Below are 10,922 nucleotides of genomic sequence, written 5' to 3'. Positions count from 1 at the left end.
TAATGTTTTTGAGACCTAATTTATTACAAATTGAATAGGGAATGAGGCTAACACTTGCCCCCAAATCACAAAAAGCTTTTTCAAAATATTCTTTTCCTATGTTGCAAGGAATATAAAAGCTCCCTGGGTCCTTTAGTTTTGGGGAAGTGTTCTTCTCTAAAATAGCACTACATTCCTCACTAAGCGCAATTGTCTCAACCTCTCCTCTTCTTCTCTTGTTCAACATGAGATCCTTCAGGAATTTGGCAAATCTAGGCATTTGAAGAATAGCATCAATAAGAGGTACCTCTACACAAATTTCCTTAACTTTTTCTAAAAACTTGCCAAATTCTTCATCTTTCTTGAGCATTGTAAGTCTCTGAGGAAAAGGGGCAGCTTTGCTTTGATGGTTCAGTGGAAGAGTCTCTTCAACCTCAATGGTACTCTCCTCATTAGCTTGAATCTGATTTGGTATAAGAGGAGAGAGCTCTTCTTCTTTTTGTATCCCTTTTGGAGCAGTCACTTGGGAGTCTCCCAAGGTCCGTCCACTCCTAAGCTCAATTCTATTGCAATGCTCCATAGGATTCACATCAGGTTTTCCTGAAAGTTGTCCTGGTGCTCTAGATGATGAGGAAGCTAGTTGGGCAATTTGACTATCCTGGATCTTTTGATGCTTTTCAGAATTATCCATTCTCTGAATGAGCTTTGCTAAATCTTGCTTCATTTCATTCTGACTTGAGATAATTTCTTCAAGCATCTTTTCAATATTTGACTTTGGTAAGCCTTGAGAAGATAGGTGTTGAAAATTTTGTTGCTCAGCTTGAAAATTTGGTCTTGCCCCCATATATGGTCCTTGATCTTGATTATTTCTATAAGAAAAATTGGGATGGCTCTTCCATCCAGGGTTATAAGTATTTGAGTATGGGTTGTTCTGCCTTTGATTGTAACTCATGATTGCATCACATTGTTCCAGTTGATTGATTTGTGCAGTGATAGCTCCCAATGGACATGAGTCATTTGAGTGCTTTGAACTCCCACATACTTCACAAGATGTACTAATAACATTGACCATATTAGCACTAGTCCCCATATTCTCAAATTTCTTTGTAAGAGCGTCTAATTTTGTAGACAAAAGAGTGACCGCATCTACATCAAACTTCCCTGATGCTTTAATTGTTGGGTTTACAGAAGAATAGCCACCACTTCTTTCATTTGCCCATTGATGATGATTTTGTGCTACACTATCAACAATTTCTTCAGCTTCATCTAAACTTTTGTTCATAAGTGCCCCTCCAACAGCTGAATCAAGGGACACTTTGGTATGATAGTTGATACCATTATAAAAAGTGTGCAACACTAACCATCTTTCCAACCCATGATGTGGGCATTGTCTGAGCATACTATTATATCTATCCCATGCTTCAAAAAGAGATTCTGAGTCAGTTTGCTTGAAGCTTGCAATTAAATTCCTCATATGAGCGGTTTTGCTTGGTGGATAGAATTTATCAAGAAACTGTTACTCACACTGCTCCCAAGTGGTGATGTTATTAGGGGCCAAAGAATTCAGCCATTGCTTTGCCCTATCTCTTAAAGAAAACCCAAATAATAATAATCTAACTACTTCTGAAGGAACTCCATTCATTTTCATGGTACCACATATTTCATAGAAGACCTCTAAGTGTTGATTGGGGTCTTCATGAGGCCCTCCACCAAATTGGTTCTGCTGCACCATAGATATAATTGCAAGTTTGATCTCAAAGTTATTAGCTTCCACTGAAGGTCTTGAAATACTAGATCGAAAATCTCTTGCATAAGGTGCTGCATAATCCTTGAGTGGTCTATTCGCCATGTTCAAATGTTCTTGTTCTTCAATTTGTCTTTGCAGAATTCTTCTATTATGGAAAGTTCTGTCAATCTCAGGGTCAAAAGGAAAGAATTCCCCTGCAAAGTTAGATCTTCGCATACACAAGAACAAGATAGCAAATGACAATTCAACAGAAAAAGAAAAATAAAGGAATCAAAAATGCAGAATTGAATTTGTACAAAAAGAATTAACAAGAAGTAAAAGTTATACAAGAAAGTAAAAACAGAAATCTAATGATTAGTTACAACTACGCAATATGAAAGGAAAACAAATGTTATGTTTAGTCTAACTCAATTGATAATTCCTAATGTTATAGCGCAGTCCCCGACAACGGTGCCGCAAGTGTACGAAAATGTCGCAAGTAATATAAAAGATTATCGTATCCACAGGGACTGGAATAAGCACTAGAAATGTCTCAATGCGAATTAGCTAAACCACTATCCAATTGTTTCAAATGCAAAGTGAAGGTAAACAAATCTAATATTAAAGATCAACAAACAAGAGTTTAGTGTTTTGGGATATGATAAGGGGAGATTCTAGGAGTTTTGGTTTCTTTGTAAGATTTCTTGAATGTAAATGGTTCACCAATTCTTATCCCTCAATTGCCAAACACTTGTAGAAAGTTGCCGATGTTGGTGCAATTTCCAGTAGGTCAAGGTTGACCTAGTTGACCAAGCGTAAACCTTGGTCATGGTTTCGATGTTTGACAATACAGAAAGACATGTAGACATGGACAATGCAGGTGCAGTTGTCCATTCGGAGAGATACTGATCAGGGTCTGATCAGGTTGGATGAAGAAGAGTCAAGTAGGTCAAGGTTGACCGGATACTTGACTGGGAAGTCCTGGTGAGTGAAGCCAGGCAGTTCGGAAAGTCCTGGTGAGTGAAGCCAGGCAGTCAGGAAATCCTGGTGAATGAAGCCAGGTTAAAATCCTAGTGAGTGAAGCTAGGTGAAAGTGAAAGTCCTGGTGAGTGAAGCCAGGCAGTTGGAGAAAGTCCTGGTGAGTGAAGCTAGGCAGTTGGGAAAGACCTGGTGAGTGAAGCCAGGCAGGGGAAAGACCTAGTGAGTGAAGCTAGGCAGTTTGGAAGTCCTGGTGAGTGAAGCCAGGCAAGGGAAATCCAGATGGGTCAAGGTTGACCAGACATCTGGTGAAAAGTCCAAGCAGGGAGCTTGGCACGGGAGAAGACCAAGTTGGAGACTTGGCACGGAAAGTCGGTGAGGGCTCGGTAGATCGTTCTCCGGACTGTAGTCAGAGAGGGCTCGGTAGCTCGTTCTCTGGACCGGACGAAGTCGGAGAGGGCTCGGTAGCTCATTATCCGGACTAGGTCAAGAGAGGGCTCGATATCTCGTTCTCAGGGCCATTTAGGGTTTAGGGCTGGAGCTCTAAACCTGGATTGGTCTGGTGACCGATCCAGCGATACGCCTGAGTATCTGATCGGTCTGGTGACCGATCAGATAACAAACAGAAGGGTTCTGTAAGTCATCTGATCGGTCTGGAGACCGATCAGCAGGGAGTCTGATCGGTCTCCACGATCGATCAGAGACGCAGCCACCTCTCTTACAGAGAGGTGGGATCGGTCCGGGGACCGATCAGACTGGGGCCTGATCGATCCCCACGACCGATCAAATCAGCCCCAGACCGATAAGGGTGATGCCTGATCGGTCTGGCCCTAGCCGTTGAGAGACAACGGCTAGATTCTTCTGCTGTCTTTGGCCTCTGTTCTTCTCGCAGGTGGATGCAGGCTATAAAAGGGCTGAGGGCTTCTACAGTGGGTTCTCTCTCTTACTCTTCTTCTGGTCCGAAGCTTCTGCTTCTTCTTCTTCACTACTGTGATTTGAGCTTTGCTGAGCTCGCTTCTGCTTGAAGCTTCGTGTGAGCTTCATCGACTGGGTTCCTGCTGTTGTAGGCGTCGCTTGAAGCTGCTGCTTCATCTAGTCGAAGAGAAGGCAAGTAAGCGAAGGTTTTACAGTTGTATTGTATTTTGCTTCTTGCTGTACTTGTACTCCTGTTTATCTTGCTGTTGCAAGACATTGTGGCGAGGTTTCTCCACCCATAAGGAGTGATTATTAGCCGGGTTTCCGGGGTCTCATCCACTGACGGATTGGTAGGCTTCGTCCACCTTACGGACACGCCGAGGAGTAGGAGTTTCATCTCCGAACCTCGTTACATCATCGCGTTGAGGTTTGCTCTTCCTTATTTTCATTTCTATTGTTTTATTTTCCGCTGCGCTAACCTGATTTGTAGAAAGAAACGAACGATTTGGGGTCGGCTATTCACACCCCCCCTCTCTAGCCGAGTACATCGATCCTAACAAGTGGTATCAGAGCAAGGTTGCTCTTCGTCGGATTCACACCCGTGGGAGCACAAGCTAGAGATGGATCGGCTTGGGGAGGACATCACGATTCCACCCTTCTACGATCGCGACGACTTCGCGTATTGGAAGGTAAGAATGAGGTATTTTCTTATGACTAACCTTGAAAATTGGAGTTGTGTTCAATTAGGTTTCAAGCCTCTGATGGACAAGAAAGGAGAAACCCTAGAGAAGAAGAAGTGGACCAAGGAACAAGTCCACCAATCCCTAGTCAACGATGAGGTATTAAAAATTTTTGAATTTTCTTTACCTAATGATGTTTTGTGTAGGATAGGTGGATATAACGATGCCAAGGAGTTGTGGAACAACTTGGCAAAGTTCCATGAGGAGAACTCCACTTCAAACCATGAAGAGGAGTCAAGTGAGCCAAGGAGTTCACATCATGGAGGGATGGATTTAGAAGTTGAGGGCTACTCAACATCTAAAGAAGAAGAGGAGGAGAGTTCCTCTTCAAGTTCGGAGCAAGGAGAAGAAGCTTCTACCTCCGGAAGGGATGAAGGAGAGAGCGTTCATCCATCCTCAACTCTAGGTAACTCAAGCCATTTAGTTTCTATCAAATTACACATAATGTGCTTTGAGTGTAGGGAATTTGGACATTACAAGAGTAAATGTCCAAAGAGGGTTAGAAAGACTCCACCGGTGCCAAAGGTCAAGGAAGCCGGAGTCCCAACACGCAAGGGCAAGGAGCACGTGGTGTGCTTCCAATGCAAGCGAAGGGGACACTATAGGAGTCAATGTCCGAGGGGGAGGCAACCTCACAAGGACAAGAGACCGAGCACGTCAATAGGGGGAGCTAAGGCAAACCCTAAGGTAACATTTAAGTGTCATTCTTGCAATAAGACACATGCTAGTAGTTTTATTGCTATTGTTAATAATGGTAAGCATGATAACATTAGAAATCGATACACATGCTTAGGTGCCAAACATGTGAGCCTAGATAAGGATAACACTAGGAAAGCCAACCCTAGAATTAACCCATCTAAGGCTAAGGAAAACCTAGGTAGGAATCCCAAATCAACTAGACACATGCCTAGGAATGCCTCAAAGAAAAATGACAAATCAAGTCTTGAGGTATTAAAGAAGGAAAATCAAGTCTTGAGGTCAAGACTTGACATGTTAGAAAAGACCCTTAAAAATTTGGAAAAGTCAAATATAGGGTCTAAGGGGCAAAAACCAAAGCCCAAGGACATGAAAGGTTTGGGTCACAAACCTAAGTCCCAAGTGGTCAAGCCCACTTATCACAATGTTCCATTAGATTATGGAACAAAATCTAGGGCAAGGAAGACCAACACCAAGGTCACAAGGGGAGTCACCCCTAGAGTTGATCTTGATGAGTCCCAAATAACCAAGGCTTCAAAGCCTAGGAGGGTCATTAGAAGGGTTGCTAGGGAAGTCATCCCTAGTGAATACTTAGTGAACCCAATGAGCTCCAATAGGTATTGGGTTCCTAGGAGCGTGGTTCCATCACACTAGATGGTTTAGGGTGTGCCAACCTTACTTGAATAGGTAGTTAACCTAATCATGGCAAAAGGTGGCACCTTAGGAATTTTCAAGGTCTAATCAAGCCTTGAAAATGAAATGGAAAAGTATTCCTAAGGTGATTAGAATGTGCCAACTACATTTGAGGAGTTGTCTAGAGTCAATCTAATTGGCACATAGTGATCTAAAAATCTTTGGTATAAGATGCTAGGTCTATTACTCTTAGGAATATAGAACCTATGGAAAAATGATCAAAATTATCAAAAATGGCAACTAAGGCTAGAATTAGGTATTTCCTATACCTTTACATGTTATTTGCCATATATTGTTTGTCATATGTCATGTCATGACATCATATTTAATTTATCATCATTTGAAATGTCATGATAATGCTTAAGTTATTTATATGTCATGCTCTAGTTAAGTTTCACACTTTATGCCATGACATCATGACATTGGCACATGTTTTCATTTATGATACTATTTTATGCCATGTCATCATCTTTTGCATTTATAATCAATTAATTTGATTTAAGGACAAAAACATAATTTGATATGGAAATCAAATTGTTGTTTAGAAAATGCATGAGAACTTAGCTTAAGATGACCTAAACCCATATCTCACATCAAAATTGACTTGAATGTGTTTGATACACCTTAGATGTGTGTGAGATATTAGGATGATGAGTTAGGATCAAGGTGCATAGTTCTTGTACCTAGATGAGCCTAATTCTAAATTGAGGATCATAGGGAAAGCTTGTGTACAAGTCATGTACATTTAGCCCTAAGATTGTGATCCCAAATTAAAGGGTTTAAAATCATTTCAAAATTGATTTGAAAAACCTTGATGAAGCTTTTCTAGTGATAGCATTCATCATTGAACAAGTTGATACAAAGATGAGTTAACTTTGAGCTATTTCAAAGACTTTTGAACTTTGTATCAAGATTGAAAAATGGAAGTTATTTTCATAGAAAACTATTTTTCCATGATAGTATATGTTATGAGGAATGTATCCTCAAAATTTCACAATTTTTAAAATTTTCTATAATTTTCTAGAGGTTTCTGAATTTCGTGGAGAGAAATCAAAACTTATCAGACCTTTATCAGGTTTGTGGACCGATCAGAAGGGTTTCTGATCGGTTCAGGGGAGCCTTGATCGGTCACTGTGACCGATCCAGAGGGAGCCTGATCGGTCTGGTGACCGATCAGGGCATGCCAACCTGCTGAATTTCGACTGTTTGTCTGAAATTGCAGCTATGGAAGTGGTGTTTTAGAGTTCTAAAGGTTTGAAACTCTCAAAGACATTGTTGGTGCAATGGTCAAGGGGGAGTTGATCTTTAGGGGGAGTTTTACCTATTAGTCAAGGAGGAGTTGACTTTTAGGGGGAGTTTTTACTCGTCGAAATTTTTGAGGATGAGTGATATGGGATTATCACTAAGTTGATTGTTGAATTTAGTATCAAGGGGGAAATTAAGGGTTTCAATGAAAGGTATGGGACTTTCATTAGGAAGAAACTCTTGACCTTGATTCACTCCTTTTGATGTGTGTCAAAAAGGGGAAGAATGTCTAGAGAATGTTCAAGGAAGAACATTGGAGTTAGTAGGAGAGTTTGTTGATCACAACGAGTGAAGTTGTGAACAACGATAACTTACTCTTCAGGGGAGAGTTTGTTGATGTGTGCCAATAGGGGGAGAATGAAGGGTTTAAGTTAGGCCTTCATTATCTAAGAAGGAGGTTGCCTTCTTAGAAGGATAATGTAAGGTTGTAACTTATGTTTCATTACCTAGTGGCATGAAGAAACTTGAGGCTATTGGATTAGCCTAACTTAAAGGTATTGTCAAACATCAAAAAGGGAGAGATTGTTGGTGCAATTTCCAGTAGGTCAAGGTTGACCTAGTTGACCAAGCGTAAACCTTGGTCATGGTTTCGATGTTTGACAATACAGAAAGACATGTAGACATGGACAATGCAGGTGTAGTTGTCCATGCGGAGAGATACTGATCAGGGTCTGATCAGGTTGGATGAAGAAGAGTCAAGTAGGTCAAGGTTGACCGGATACTTGACTGGGAAGTCCTGGTGAGTGAAGCCAGGCAGTTCGGAAAGTCCTGGTGAGTGAAGCCAGGAAATCCTGGTGAATGAAGCCAGGTGAAAATCCTAGTGAGTGAAGCTAGGTGAAAGTGAAAGTCCTGGTGAGTGAAGACAGGCAGTTGGAGAAAGTCCTGGTGAGTGAAGCTAGGCAGTTGGGAAAGACCTGGTGAGTGAAACCAGGCAGGGGAAAGACCTAGTGAGTGAAGCTAGGCAGTTTGGAAGTCCTGGTGAGTGAAGCCAGGCAAGGGAAATCCAGATGGGTCAAGGTTGACCAGACATCTGGTGAAAAGTCCAAGCAGGGAGCTTGGCACGGAGAAGACCAAGTTGGAGACTTGGCACGGAAAGTCGGAGAGGGCTCGGTAGCTCGTTCTCCGGACTGTGGTCAGAGAGGGCTCGGTAGCTCGTTCTCTGGACCGGACGAAGTCAGAGAGGGCTTGGTAGCTCGTTCTCAGGACCATTTAGGGTTTAGGGCTGGAGCTCTAAATCTGGATCGGTCTGGTGACCGATCCAGCGATACGCCTGAATATCTGATCGGTCTGGTGACCGATCAGATAACAAACAGAAGGGTTTTGTAAGTCATCTGATCGGTCTGGAGACCGATCAGCAGGGAGTCTGATCTGTCTCCACGATCGATCAGAGACGCAGCCACCTCTCTTACAGAGAGGTGGGATCGGTCCCCACGACCGATCAGATCAGCCAAACCGATCAGGGTGATGCCTGATCGGTCGGCCCTAGCCGTTGAGAGACAACGGCTAGATTGTTCTGCTGTCTTTGGCCTCTGTTCTTCTCGCAGGTGGATGCAGGCTATAAAAGGGCTGAGGGCTTCTACAGTGGGTTCTCTCTCTTACTCTTCTTCTGGTCCGAAGCTTCTGCTTCTTCTTCTTCACTACTGTGATTTGAGCTTTGCTGAGCTCGCTTCTGCTTGAAGCTTCGTGTGAGCTTCATCGGCTGGGTTCCTGCTGTTGTAGGCGTCGCTTGAAGCTGCTGCTTCATCCAGTCGAAGAGAAGGCAAGTAAGCGAAGGTTTTACAGTTGTATTGTATTTTGCTTCTTGCTGTACTTGTACTCCTGTATCTTCTTTTGCAAGACATTGTGGCGAGGTTTCTCCACCCATAAGGAGTGATTATTAGCCGGGTTTCCGGGGTCTCATCCACTGACGGATTGGTAGGCTTCGTCCACCTTACGGACACGCCGAGGAGTAGGAGTTTCATCTCCGAACCTCGTTACATCATCGCGTTGAGGTTTGCTCTTCCTTATTTTCATTTCTATTGTTTTATTTTCCGCTGCGCTAACCTGATTTGTAGAAAGAAACGAACGATTTGGGGTCGGCTATTCACACCCCCCTCTCTAGCCGAGTACATCGATCCTAACAAGTGGTATCAGAGCAAGGTTGCTCTTCGTCGGATTCACACCCGTGGGAGCACAAGCTAGAGATGGATCGGCTTGGGGAGGACATCACGATTCCACCCTTCTACGATCGCGACGACTTCGCGTATTGGAAGGTAAGAATGAGGTATTTTCTTATGACTAACCTTGAAAATTGGAGTTGTGTTCAATTAGGTTTCAAGCCTCTGATGGACAAGAAAGGAGAAACCCTAGAGAAGAAGAAGTGGACCAAGGAACAAGTCCACCAATCCCTAGTCAACGATGAGGTATTAAAAATTTTTGAATTTTCTTTACCTAATGATGTTTTGTGTAGGATAGGTGGATATAACGATGCCAAGGAGTTGTGGAACAACTTGGCAAAGTTCCATGAGGAGAACTCCACTTCAAACCATGAAGAGGAGTCAAGTGAGCCAAGGAGTTCACATCATGGAGGGATGGATTTAGAAGTTGAGGGCTACTCAACATCTAAAGAAGAAGAGGAGGAGAGTTCCTCTTCAAGTTCGGAGCAAGGAGAAGAAGCTTCTACCTCCGGAAGGGATGAAGGAGAGAGCGTTCATCCATCCTCAACTCTAGGTAACTCAAGCCATTTAGTTTCTATCAAATTACACATAATGTGCTTTGAGTGTAGGGAATTTGGACATTACAAGAGTAAATGTCCAAAGAGGGTTAGAAAGACTCCACCGGTGCCAAAGGTCAAGGAAGCCGGAGTCCCAACACGCAAGGGCAAGGAGCACGTGGTGTGCTTCCAATGCAAGCGAAGGGGACACTATAGGAGTCAATGTCCGAGGGGGAGGCAACCTCACAAGGACAAGAGACCGAGCACGTCAATAGGGGGAGCTAAGGCAAACCCTAAGGTAACATTTAAGTGTCATTCTTGCAATAAGACACATGCTAGTAGTTTTATTGCTATTGTTAATAATGGTAAGCATGATAACATTAGAAATCGATACACATGCTTAGGTGCCAAACATGTGAGCCTAGATAAGGATAACACTAGGAAAGCCAACCCTAGAATTAACCCATCTAAGGCTAAGGAAAACCTAGGTAGGAATCCCAAATCAACTAGACACATGCCTAGGAATGCCTCAAAGAAAAATGACAAATCAAGTCTTGAGGTATTAAAGAAGGAAAATCAAGTCTTGAGGTCAAGACTTGACATGTTAGAAAAGACCCTTAAAAATTTGGAAAAGTCAAATATAGGGTCTAAGGGGCAAAAACCAAAGCCCAAGGACATGAAAGGTTTGGGTCACAAACCTAAGTCCCAAGTGGTCAAGCCCACTTATCACAATGTTCCATTAGATTATGGAACAAAATCTAGGGCAAGGAAGACCAACACCAAGGTCACAAGGGGAGTCACCCCTAGAGTTGATCTTGATGAGTCCCAAATGACCAAGGCTTCAAAGCCTAGGAGGGTCATTAGAAGGGTTGCTAGGGAAGTCATCCCTAGTGAATACTTAGTGAACCCAATGAGCTCCAATAGGTATTGGGTTCCTAGGAGCGTGATTCCATCACACTAGATGGTTTAGGGTGTGCCAACCTTACTTGAATAGGTAGTTAACCTAATCATGGCAAAAGGTGGCACCTTAGGAATTTTCAAGGTCTAATCAAGCCTTGAAAATGAAATGGAAAAGTATTCCTAAGGTGATTAGAATGTGCCAACTACATTTGAGGAGTTGTCTAGAGTCAATCTAATTGGCACATAGTGATCTAAAAATCTTTGGTATAAGATGCTAGGTCTATTACTCTTAGGAATA

General features: G+C 42.7%; 1 non-coding gene across 1 annotated transcript; it reads left to right on the top strand.

Annotated features, from left to right (window-relative positions):
* The first annotated feature begins 1,349 nt into the window (after window positions 1-1,349).
* LOC121983579 lies at window positions 1,350-1,455 on the top strand. The gene has a single exon (XR_006112615.1). It is a non-coding gene; the product is annotated as a small nucleolar RNA R71 (small nucleolar RNA).
* The last annotated feature ends 9,467 nt before the right edge of the window (window positions 1,456-10,922 follow it).

This window comes from Zingiber officinale, chromosome 5A (genome assembly GCF_018446385.1).
Source record: "Zingiber officinale cultivar Zhangliang chromosome 5A, Zo_v1.1, whole genome shotgun sequence".
In the NCBI taxonomy this organism is placed as follows: Eukaryota; Viridiplantae; Streptophyta; class Magnoliopsida; order Zingiberales; family Zingiberaceae; genus Zingiber; species Zingiber officinale.
Note: the sequence above shows the minus strand (reverse complement) of the source record. Positions and strands in the feature narration are given on the sequence as shown.